The 13,069-nt window shown below is 53.5% G+C and overlaps 1 protein-coding gene across 2 annotated transcripts in view; it reads left to right on the plus strand.

Annotated features, from left to right (window-relative positions):
• The window catches only part of cavin1b (caveolae associated protein 1b), a 66,810-nt gene that overhangs the window by 6,656 nt on the left and 47,085 nt on the right, over nucleotides 1–13,069 (plus strand). The window contains exon 1 of one of the 2 annotated variants that reach the window (XR_015073458.1): nucleotides 3,913–5,937. The exons of the other annotated variant lie outside the window; for it this stretch is intronic. The gene's annotated coding sequence lies outside the window, so the exon portion shown is untranslated. Of the gene's footprint in view, nucleotides 1–3,912; nucleotides 5,938–13,069 lie in introns of those variants that run through there. 2 annotated transcript variants of the gene reach the window in all.

Raw genomic sequence — 13,069 nt, forward strand, 5'->3', positions numbered from 1 at the left:
ATAGAGCTTTTCACATCCTCGGGACATCTCAAGCCCTGGAGTGGGACTTGAACCCACGACCTTCTGGCTCAGAGGGGAGAGTGCTGAGCCCTGGCTGATACCAAAAGATTAGTGAATGAATTTAATCATATTATGTGAAATATGCCATTTTTAATTTCTTTTGATTAAACCCTTATTTTGGACGTAGAAATGTCCGTTACTGAGGGAAAAAAATGGCAATTAATTTTTTTTCAGAATTCACTTTGAGCAATTTGTGGGAATCCCCAGTGGCCAGATTGTGTAATCCAGGGTGATATGCTCCCCCTATAAAAGAAAAGAAAGACTTGTATTTATATAGGGCCTTTCACGACCTCACGATGCCCCAAAGAGCTTTACGGTCAATGAAGTACTTTTGAAGTGTAGTCACTATGTAATGTAGAAAACGTTAAATAACAGCTAATGCACGTCACAAGGTCTGAGGGGGTGAAATTCAGCTTCGGCAGTGGCGCAGACTGGATGATAGTGGATCGGCCGTCCGACTCCCCGTTCGATTTTCTTTTCCATTGAAGTCAATAGAAAGGGAACGAAAGCCGTCCGACACATTACCACTTGTTTTGTGCCATCGCTAATGTTGAATTTCACCTTTAATATTAAAAATACCGACCACTGCGCCCCATACAGGATTCCAGCGGGGACTGATAATGAGTTTTCAATTAAATGTATCCCTTATGTACTTAATTTAATATATAGTAGATTTGGAACTGCAGCCCAGATTATTACCACAACCTTCATGATTTCAAATGTGGATGGCCCTTTTAACTTTCTTTTTACAGTCAAATATATGTATTTGATGAAGCCATTGTCTATTCAAGTGTACACTCATTTGCACATCGGATGAAGCTATTGTACATGTTGATTGCTCAGTGCTTGCTCAATGTATTGACTGATACACCCACTTTTTAACTTCTTACAAAACTGAACAGACATTCTTTGTCTCCCTGTGCTGGATTCTCTCATCACCCTTTACTGTTATGTACAAATGTAATGTTTTTGCCAATAGCTGGTTTATAATAAAATGATGTTACTTGACATTGGATTTACTTTAGAGGAGTTTGCTTCCCTGCCTCAGGCTCCTCAGTGCAGGAGTCATCGGCACCTGAGACCCTCCGAGCATGTCCATGCACATCTGCTGCAGTGATACTCTTAAACTGTTTTATGTTATTACTGGAAACTCTCATTTAAACGGCACCTAAATATCCGGAATTCTCTATTAACCGGCAAAATTCTCACTCCAAAAACAACACCTCAATAACCGGCAATGTTGCCGAGTCTGAGTCTTCCGCGGTGGCTGAGTTAGCCAGTGGGAATAGTTCTCCAAACTGCCACTACTCGGCTTCTTGATGCTGTCGGAAGTCGGAACACCTCAATACCCCTGTAACAGGAGTCTGACTCTCCCGCGCTGCCGGTAGTCTCTTCTGATCCGCCATTTTACAGGGGTACTGTGTGTCTCCCTGGTATTCATTGCATTGTGGCGACACGCCACCACTGGACATAATCCGCTCACGGCGGCACGGACAGTTTAAGCAGACGCCCCCAGCCGGGGGCCCTTTCCTCCAGCAACTGGTTTCCCGCAGGGACAGGCTGCCGGGAGCACTTCCTGTCTGGGGAGTATTTAAGTGGATGCGCGGGCTTTTCCAGTTTCTCTTTGCCATGAGGTAGAATAAAAGCAGTTGTGTTTTACTAGCTCTGGTCTCGACTCCCACGTTTGCCGCGGTATCTCAACACTGGTGACCCCGACGCTCAGGACGAATCCTAAGCTAGCATGGCGGAAACAAACGCAGTCACGGTAAAACTACCGGACTTTTGGGTGAACCTGGCCGAAGCCTGGTTTGTTCAAGCTGAGTCCAGATTCCGGCTGAAACACATTACAGTCGACGCCACAAAGTACGACTACCTCGTCTCCTCTCTCACCTACGCCACAGTCCCCAAGGTTTGGGCAGCGCTGCAGGATCCACCACCGGAAGGCAAGTACGAACATCTGAAGGCTGCGCTCCTTAAAAAATTTCAAACATCCTCTTACCAGCGCAACTGCCAACTCCTTGACCTCCCCGGCCTTGGTGATGCTTCACCCTCGGATCTGCTTTCCCACATGCTGTCCCTCTCGGACGACAAAAACACCGGCGCCCTCTTTCGCACGCTTTTCATTCGGTAGCTCCCCGCCAGCATCTGCCCGCTCATTGTGGAGTCTGGCTCCACGGACCTGAATGACATAGCCGAAAAGGCCGACCGGCTGCTCTCTGCACAGTCCGCTCGCGACGTCGCGCCCGACCTCACGGCAACGACCACGCGGGCTTCCCGGCCCACTAGGCCCAACCGCCCTACCGCTCCGGGTCACTGCTACTACCACACCTGTTTTGGCGCTAGGGCCCAACGCTGCACGCCACCGTGTACTTTCAACCCCCCCCCCCCCGGCACCGGCCCCAGCGATGGCCGCGGGGCAAAAGGGGCCTCTACTGTACGTCACCGACGACAGAAACAACCGCCGATTTCTGTGCGACACAGGGGCCCAGCACAGCATCACCCCCGCCTCCGCCCTCGAAATCCAACCCGGCACACGGGGTATCACGCTGGCCGCAGCCAATGGCTCTGACATCCGCACATATGGCACCCGCATGGTCACGCTCGACCTCGCGGGCCGCCGCTACCGCTGGGAGTTCCTCACAGCCAAGGTCCTCTGCCCACTCATCGGCGCCGACTTCCTACGCGCCCACGGTCTCCTTGTCGACACTCCGAGGCACCGCCTCGTCGACATCAACACTATGGCCCCCATCCCTGGCGCATTCACCCCGGCCCGTTCGGCCGGTCTGATGACCTACTGCCTCGCCAGAGCCACGGACGACTACTCGGCACTCCTAGCCGAGTTTCCCGCCCTCACTAACCCGACCTTTTCGGCCAAAGCCGCCAAACACGGTGTGGAGCACTATATCCCCACCACCGGCCCCCCAGTTTCTGCCGACGCCCGCAGACTCAACCCGGCCAAGCTGGAAATCGCACGGGCCGAGTTCACCACCATGGAACAACTCGGCATCATCCGCCGCTCCAGCAGCCCTTGGGCCTCGCCCCTCCACATCGCCCCCAAGCCCGGCGGAGGCTGGTGCCCTTGCGGGGACTACCGCCGCCTCAACGACGCCACCACCCCCGACCGATACCCGGTGCCACACATCCAGGACTTCTCGGCCCGACTGGCCGGACGAACCGTCTTTTCCAAGGTCGACCTGGTGCGCGGTTACCACCAAGTCCCCGTACACCCCGCGGACATCCCCAAAACGGCCGTCATCACCCCATTCGGCCTGTTCGAGTTCCTGAGGATGCCCTTCGGCCTCAAGAATGCAGCCCAGGCTTTCCAGCGCCTTATGGACTCAGTCCTCCGGGACCTGAACTTCCTATTCGTCTATCTAGACGACATTCTCGTGGCCAGCTCCTCCAAACAGGAACACCTCGAACACCTTCGCATCCTGTTCGGGTGCCTAGCCCAACACGGGCTCATCCTCAGCCCGGCGAAGTGCCAATTCGGCCTAACCGAGATCGATTTTCTCGGTCACCACATCACCCCTGCTGGGGCCGTCCCCCTGCCCAACAAGGTGCAGGCCGTCCAGCAATTCCCCCGCCCCACAACCATCAAGGGCCTCCAGGAGTTCCTCGGGATGGTGAACTTCTACAACAGGTTCATCCCCAGAGCTGCAGCCCTCATGAAGCCCCTATACAACTCCCTCCGAGGTAAATCTGGCAAGATGGATGTAGCCTGGACCACTGACATGTCAGCCGCCTTCGACGCCACCAAAAACGCGCTCGCCGACGCCACCCTGCTCGCGCACCCGAGGGCCGACGCCCGGGTCGCGCTCACCACCAACGCCTCCGACCACGCGGTCGGTGCCGTGTTCGAGCAGTGGGTCAATGGCGCATGGCAGCCACTTGCCTTCTACAGCCGCCAACTGCGCCCCCTGGAGGTCAAATACTCCACTTTCGACCGCAAGCTTCTCGCGCTCCACCTGTCGGTCCGCCATTTCAGGTTCCTCCTGGAAGGCCGCCCCTTCACCGCGTACGTGGACCACAAGCCGCTCATATACGCGATGGCCAAGCACACCGAACCCTGGTCCGCTAGGCAGCAGCGCCAGCTCGCGGCCGTGTCCGAGTTTACTACGGACATCCAGCACGTCTCCGGTAGAGACAACGTTGTCGCCAACTGCCTTTCCCGTCCCGCCATCTGCGCGAATCACCTCGCGGTCGACTACGCGCAACTAGCAGCGGCCCAGCTCACGGAACCAGACCTCCTCTCGGCGGCTACCAGCCTGCCAGGGCTACGCTTAACCAAGGTCGCGCACGGGCCTGAAGCCACGGCAGTCACTTGCGACGTCTCACTCGGCCAACCCAGGCCGGTCGTCCCTGCAACCTGGCGCCGCCGCACCTTCGACGCGCTCCACGGGCTCTCCCACCCGGGTTCCCGCGCATCCGTCAAACTCCTCTCCCAGCGCTTCGTCTGGCGCGGCCTCAGCAAAGATGTTCGGACTTGGGCCACCTCCTGCCTCGCCTGCCAACGGGCTAAGGTACAGCTGCACACAAAAGCACCCCTGGGAGACTTTGAGGTACCCAGCCGCCACTTCGACCACGTACACGTCGACATCGTCGGTCCTCTGCCGCCATCGCAAGGCCAAACTTATCTCCTCACGATGGTCGACCGCTACACATGCTGGCCTGAGGCAGTGCCGCTGACCTCCACCACCACAGCCGACATCGCCAGGGCGTTCGTTAACACCTGGGTTGCGAGGTTTGGCGTACCGGCCGACATAACCTCCGACAGAGGCGCCCAGTTCACCTCCGAACTCTGGACGGCCACAGCACGCAACCTCGGGGTGACGCTCCACCGAACCACGGCGTACCACCCGCAGGCCAACGGGCTTTGTGAACGCTTCCACAGGTCACTCAAGGCCTCATTCCGCGCCGGCCTGCAGGACAGTACCTGGACTGACCGCCTACCGTGGGTGCTACTAGGCCTACGCACCGCGGTCAAGGAAGACCTCCAGTCCTCAGCAGTGGAGTTAGTCTACGGACAACCGCTGCGCGTCCCAGGCGAATTCCTTCCGGAGGCTACCACGCCTTGGTCGGCCGAACAGCAGCGGCTCAACTCTTTCTCTTCCGCTCAGCAGTTCGCCCCACTTCCGGTCAACCGACACGGCGAACTCGCACCTCACGTCCCGCCAAATTTACAGCAGGCGCGCTTCGTCTTCGTGCGACACGACGCGCACCGCGGGCCCCTGCGACCCCCGTACAACGGACCGTACGAGGTACTACAAACCGGGGACAAGGTCTTCAAGCTGCGACTCGGCGACAGGGTCGACACAGTCTCCATCGACCGGCTCAAACCAGCACACACAGAACCAGGGGAACAGGTCCCCGTGGCCCGGCCTCCAACTGGAGGCCATCCCGCCAGCAAGCCAGCACAGCCGGCGGCGAACCGCCCGGCCCCACCAACTAGACCAGCGACCACTCAGAGCCGCTGCGGCAGAACCATCAGACCACCGTCACGACTCGTCCACTCCTCCTAAGCGGATTCTGGGGGGAGCTCTGTGGCGACACGCCACCACTGGACATAATCCGCTCACGGCGGCATGGACAGTTTAAGCAGATGCCCCCAGCTGGGGGCCCTTTCCTCCAGCAACAGGTTTCCCGCAGGGACAGGCTGCCGGGAGCACTTCCTGTCTGGGGAGTATTTAAGTGGATGCGCGGGCTTTTCCAGTTTCTCTTTGCCATGAGGTAGAATAAAAGCAGTTGTGTTTTACTCGCTCTGGTCTCGACTCCCACGTTTGCCGCGGTATCTCAACAGCATTGCATTACCCTCAACTGGCAGTACTGTACTTAATCAAGTATCTTCCACCATTCATTTAACACAACATTCTGTAGGTGAGTACCCAATTACTGTATACTGCACATTTCTTGATTTAAAACATTTTTTCTTTGTTAAAAATAGCCTCGGTAGATAACCCTCTCCGTCATCCGGAATTTTTGATCAACCGGCAACACGGCAGTCCTGTCGGTGCCGGATACCAAAGAGTTTCCTGTATCCAGATACTATTAATAAGTTACCAGGCTCTTCACTTTAGTTTCCATGGATTTTTCAACAAAACGTAATTGCTTAAAGCTAACTTAAGAAACCAAATCATAAGAGAATTACACAATGATAATTAACAGTGACCTTTCCCTTTTAGGGAAATATTAGTTTGTGTGTGTATGTGCAAGCACTCTCACATCAGTTATATACAGGCACAGTAAAGCTTCCTCTACTCTACCTCATTAATGCATCTTCACCTCAACCTCAGAGGAGCTCACGCTTAGTACTCTGCGGTGACATATTGTTTCTTTAACCAGCTATCCCTCTCGTCTTCTAGAGTGAGATTGGGAAATCTATCATGGACTTTCCTCCCACACCACCTGTTGATCCCTTACTTCAGCAATCACTAAGCTAACATGGTAGAAATTCACGTTAGGTGGTAGAGCAAAATGAGCGATAGTGAATTGGCAGCCCGTTTTACAATCCGCTCCATTTTCTCTTCCAATTCGCTATTGCCCATTTTGCGCTATCTCTCAAGATGAATTTCTACCCCAACAACTAATGCTAAGAATCAAACAGTTATTAGTTATCCTGATAACCCTCAATCCTACTTCTCACCACCTGCCTTTTTAACAATAGCAAAATACTGCGGAGGCTGGAAATCTGAAATAAAAACAGAAAATGCTGGGAACGCTTAGCAGATCAGGCAGCATCTGTGGAGAGAGAAACAGAGTTAACGTTTCAGGTCGATGACATTTCATCAGATGCATAATCACACACACACACACATACATGCACACACACACACACACACACACTCCAACATATCTGATGAAAGGTCATCGACCTGAAACGTTAACTCTGTTTCTCTCGCCACAGATGCTGCCTGACCTGCTGAGTGTTTCCAGCATTTTCTGTTTTTATGTGAATTTAAAGCTGCCAAATGCCTTCCATGAGAAGCAAAATGTTCTTGAATGCCTAACCTTGCTTGAGATTTGTGTGACAATGCGTGTCCATGATCCCACTGCCGGGATAAAGGAGCTGACTTTAGCAGTGTCTGCTTACTGGGTCTTGACAGATGTTAGGTTAGAAGCTGTTGCCTACATACCAACAGTAACTACATTTCAAATGTAATTAATTCTTTGACGCACATTGGGATGTTTCAACATGATAAGACATTATATAAATGCAAGTGTTATTAGAAAATACCATATTAGGAGGCGATATAAAGAAATACTAATGTCCTGTAGGAACTGAGATACAGGCTCAAATTATGGAAGTAAAGTAAGTGTTGTGACTGGTTAGCTCTTGCAGCAGCCTGAACAGTGACTGTAGTCTGCAGCTCTGATGTTATGCAATAAATGGATGTGCTCTGTTATTTGTCAGTAGACTTTGATTTAAAAAAAAATAAATGTCATGCCGCGTTGATTTATCCTGAGTGGAGCTATGGATTGTGCTTTTCAAGCAATCGTCATGGCCAGTACGATTCATGAATAACCAGTGAACATGTCAAGGTTGTTTCAGGCTCTTTATTTATGTAGTTTTAATGCAGCTGGATTGTGGAGAAACATACCTAACCCCAGTTCTAAAAAATCCGCGGAGGGGTTGAGTGATTTCTTATAACCGGACTCAGGCCCTTTTGGTCCAGGTACGATCGAGTTTAAACTATCTTTACCTCTGCAGGTCCTTAATTTGTAGTTTTTTTTTTTACTAATGCAGTTTGGCCTCAGTCGTAGAAGGTCTAACCCTTATCAAACTAGTGTTTCCAAGACAGCCATCCTTATAGACTTTCTAGTGAGATTGCCAAGTCAGTGCCAAGTTATGGGCAGCTTTAAGGGCAGGAGAAATGGGCATGTGGCCAGTTTTGAGTGGAGGTTTTGCGGGCTCCTCCGAATGGTGTGGTTGAGTTTGTCAATTCACCACAATTGAAACTGCAGTTTTCAATCTGCACTCCACCAGTGAGCGCCTCAGTCCCAAACTATGACCACAATCCCTGCGGACACCCAACCATGAAGGAACACACACACATCTTTTTCCTCTAATCTTCTCCTATACATCTGCAGCAAGCAAGTGGGTGGGCCAAGTTGCACAGTGCTCCTCACACAGCGGAAAATATTAAACCTGTTGTTCATGCAGTGAATTGAGATGTCGTTGATTTTTTTTAGAATCACTTATTAACTATATTTGGGTTTTTTTGTAAGTTTTATTTCCACTTTTCCCTTTCTGAAGTCTCCTGTGCCTGCATGCTCCCTAACCAAGAGCATGGGCTACACATCTCTCTCTGGACCCCCATCTATGCTGTTCCATAACCAAACACTGAGAGAGATCTAAGAGCAGTCAAAGTTCTGGTAAAAACATTCTACAGGACACTGTACTGGATTTGTAAACAGAAGATCTCTGCACTCCTCCAATTCTGGCCTCTTGCCCATCCCCGATTTTCATCGCTCCACTGTTGGCGGCCATGCCTTCTGCTGCCTTGGCCCTAAGCTCTGGAATTCCCTCCTTAAACCTTTCCCCCTCTCTGCCTCTTTCTCCCTCTTTAAGACGCTCCTTAAAACCTATCTCTTGTTATGCGGCTCAGTGTCAAATTTTGTTTGATAACGCTCCTGTGAAGTGCCTTGGGACATTTAATTACGTTAAAGGCACTATATAAATGCAAGTTGTTGTTGTTGTAATGGCACAATTATTGCATTCAGTAACCATATCTGTTTCTAAAGCATTTTGGCCCAAAATACCTGAAGCCCTGCTCCCTGGGCATCTGTCCTTGCTGCTCCGTCAGGAGGGGTAATGAAGACTGTTCCAGCCATTTGCTAAAGAAATGCTCTCATTTGAGATTGCAATAGGAAACCAGCATTGTGGACCCCGCTTCCAGCACGATGATACCTTGCATTGTAAGTACACTCCCACCTCCGTTGAGTTTCTCGTCATTCAAAAAAAGGGACGGAGACCTATCAGAACAGGGTCCATTCTTCATTCCCTTAGGTTTTTTTTTTGACACTAAGGGAATCAAGGGATATGGGGATAGGGCGGGATAGTGGAGTTGAGGTTGAAGATCAGCCATGATCTTACTGAATGGCGGAGCAGGCTCAAGGGGCCATATGGCCTACTCCTGCTCCTATTTTTTATATCCACCTCTCCACCCCCTTTCCCCCCTGATTTACACTTTAGAAGAACTCTCCTCAGGCCATGAATATCAAGCCCTTTATGCTATGTAAAAATTTAACAAAGAAAATCTGAATCTATATCAGAAGATGGCTTTGCAAAAAGTTGATACTTACCAGTGCAGTGCGAACTCTCCCTGCAGCTGCCTGACCAGCGTTCAAATTAAGCTAAAGGTCTCTATTTTATCGACAGGCTAATTCTGGCATTGTGTAGCTTGTACTTTCAACTGCCCTTCCCATTCCCAGTCTGAGGTTACAGACAGCACTCTTGGGCCTAGAAATTCAGTATAGCCACTTTTGGGGCGGTAAAGTCAGGCGGGCGCTAAAGTTTGCGCCCGCTGGAAAGTGGAGGCCACTTCACCGATATTCAGTAGCTTTGGCCAAGGAGTTTGCTCGAGCGCTAAAACTGGCGTTGCACCCCTATCTTTAGATGCTAAGCCGGCGGTGCAGACTGATACCGCCGAGGCCGGGCGCAGCGCAGGTGCGGTCATGTTTTGATTGAGAGCAGACACCCTGGCGCCGGCCAGCTCTTAAAGGGGGAAGGGTCGACTTGGTCTGCTGCCACGCCCTGGATACTGCAGCCCTCCAGCTAGGCCTAAACACTGCTGCTGGAGAGAAATAGCGCCAGCAACGATGCAGAGGGCCCGTGAGCGAGCGCAGCGCTTCTCTGCCCATGATTTGAAGGTGCTGCTTAGGGGTTTGGAGAAGAGAAGAGATATCTTGTGCCCGGACAGTGGCAAGAAGGCTCCCAAGAGGCTGTACAGGAGAGCCTGGAGGGAAATCGCCCAGAGGGTCACAGCCAACAGCGATGTCCCCAGGACTGGTGACCAATGCCGGAAAAAGTTTAACGACCTCACTCGGTTGGTCAGGGTGAGTACCCTTTCCATTGTCCTCCTCATCCTTGCATGTGCACCTCACATTATGGGCAAAGGGACCTCAAAGGCCTAATGGCCAGTCCTCCTCCAGCAGCTATGGCACTGGTATGAACATCAATAGCACTTTCTGCACTTTACACACTGGCCAAGCTATTCGACCATGGGAGGCAGTGCACACAACAACAGGGCACCACACTGGCCAAGCTATTCCACCATGGGAGGCAGTGCACACAACAACAGGGCACCACACTGGCCAAGCTATTCCACCATGGGAGGCAGTGCACACAACAACAGGGCACCACACTGGCCAAGCTATTCCACCATGGGAGGCAGTGCACACAACAACAGGGCACCACACTGTACTTAGAGGCCGTCCTTTCTCTTGCAGGCCAAGCTGGCCCAGAATCTGAAGAGCCGGACTGTCACCGGGGGAGGCCGTGCCCAGTTCCAGGAGCTCAGTGACCTGGAGGAGCGCGTGGGTCGACTCATGGGTGCCCGGGTGATTGGCCCCATTGCAATTGGAGATGCCGACCCTGTGCTGGGCCCCAATGGTAAGGACATGAGCGTTTGGACCTCTCTCGTTCCCCTTGCGCTTCAGATCTACATCCTTTGCCACTGTCCGACCAATGCGCATAATGCCACCACTCATGCCTCCCTCGCTGACACCCTGTCCTCACTCTAAAGCTACTCTTGTGCCGTCCTGCTTTCAGCTGGTGAGGAGGAGGTCCCTGAGGCTGCGAGTGTCAGTCCCTCGGAAGAGTAGGACGACGAGGAGCAAGAGGAAGGCGGCACATTGGGGGAACCCTCATCCGCGCCAGGGGATGGCAATGGAGGGGACACATCTTGCCTGGAGGAGAGCCAGGGGGAAGTGTTGCAGGGGGGTGTAGCTCCTGTGCCCAGTGGCGTCCAGCCACGCGGGAAGGGTCGGGCAGCACGGCTGCCTTCTCCCCAGAGGGGGGAAGTGTTGCAGGGGAGTGCAGTTGCTGGGCCCAGTGGCGTCCAGCCACGCGGGAAGGGTCGGGCAGCTCGGCGGCCTTCTCCCCAGAGGGAGAGTCCGGCCTCCAGTCCGGAGACGGTCCTCGCCCAGGAGGTGCGCCTCCTTGATCAAATGTCCGCGGACTCGGATCGTCGGCACACCGAGTTCATGGGGGTTGTGGGACGGTTGCCTGAGGCCATTGAGTCCCTGGCTCATAGTGTGGCCGATTTCGGGGCCTCACAGGCCAGGGGTTTAGAAGAACTCGCGGCAGCACAGGCCAGGGGCCACGAACAATTCGGGGCAGCACAGGCCAGGGGTCACGAAGAATTCAGGGCATCACAGGACGCGAGTCGGGCCGATTTCAGGGCAGCACAGGCAGCGAGTGCAGAGTTGATGAGTGGTGCCGTGCAGTCACTGGCTGGTCTGATGCGGGCACAGACCAGGGCAGTACGGGCACTCACTGCTGCCACACTCGCTGTGTCACGCACGCATCGCCAGGGCACCCGCCGCGCTGCTGCAGCACAGCGGTCTGGGCTTCACCAGATTGCTGCGCTTGCTGCAGTGCCAGCCCGGCCGACTGCCAGTGTCTCTGGCGACCAGCGAGCGCCTGGCATCAGCCAGCTTGCCCCCATTGCTGCAGCCGCCACTGCCACTCCCCCAGCAAAGCTGCGACGAGCTGCTGGAGAGACTGATGCTGCCCAGCCACAGCTGCAGCAGTCAGCAGCCGGCCCCTCCAGGGCCGGAGCTCGTTTAGGCCGACCCCCAAGGGCATCTGCTGTCACGCATTGTGCCCCTCAGGAGCCTTCCCCCAGCCTTGCAACACCCACAGGGCCCAGGTTGAGGCGGAGCAGCAGGTCGGCCAGGGGCCGGAAAAGCCTGGACAAGGACTCGCCCTCTCGGCACACAAAGTAGAGTGTGTTGCCAAATGTTTTTTTATATGGGGGTGTCTGTGTTCTCTATGGGGGGGTTTATTTTGGTAAGGCCGAAGATGAAGGCAAATGTTTTTTTATATGGGGGTGTTTGTGTTCTCTATGGGGGGGGTTTGTCTTGGTAAGGCCGAGGATGAAGGCCATTTGGATGGACAAGTTTTGTTATTCCTCCCCAGGTTGTGGGAGTGAGATATGTTTTTGACTGTTTTTTGGGGGTCTTGTCTGTTTTTGGGTTTCATGTGGGAAGGGCCCTGAGTTTGTTCAATAAAGCTTTTTATTTATTCAGCTTGTCCATGTGTGATGTTTCAAGTGGTTGTTGCGTTAACCGGCTGAGGGCTTGCGGAGCGGCTGCATTCAGGTGCGTTCATTGCCACAAGCCATTCCCTGGCGGGGCCTAGAAGTGTCGTTCAATAAGCCACCGACGGACGGCCCTTGGACCTTGTGGCTCCCTCCTGGGCTGGTACTCCTCCTCCTCCTCCTCCTCCTCCTCCTCATGGTCCTCCTGCTCGTCCTCCTGAGGCGGTGGTCCAACGTGAGGTGGCAGTGCCTGAGTCCTGCGGATAGCCAGGTTGTGCAGCATGCAGCAAACGACGACGAACTGGGAGACTCTATCCGGCGAATACTGCAGAGATCCGCCGGAACGATCCAGGCAGCGGAACCGTTGCTTGAGGACGCCAATCGTTTGCTCTATGATGTTCCTTGTGGCTTGATGGCTTTCGTTGTATGCCTCCTCAGCAGGGGTCCTGGGCGCGCGGAGCGGGGTCATGAGCCATGTACACAAAGGATAGCCTTTGTCCCCGATAAGCCATCCTCTTGGGGGAGGCTGTGCCTGGAACATGTCAGCCACAGTAGTCTGGCGCAGGATAAATGCATCGTGGCTGCTTCCTGGAAAGCGGGCATTGACAGCTAGGATGCGCTGCCTGTGGTCACACACCAGCTGTACATTGAGGGAATGGTAGCCCTTCCGGTTGCGGTAATCCTCGGCATTGTCGATAGGTGCCCGCATAGCCACATGCGTGCAGTCAATGGCGCCCTGCACCATG

This window comes from Somniosus microcephalus, chromosome 24 (assembly GCF_052327205.1).
Source record: "Somniosus microcephalus isolate GS21.2 chromosome 24, FLI_Smic_1.0, whole genome shotgun sequence".
Lineage (NCBI taxonomy): Eukaryota > Metazoa > Chordata > Chondrichthyes > Squaliformes > Somniosidae > Somniosus > Somniosus microcephalus.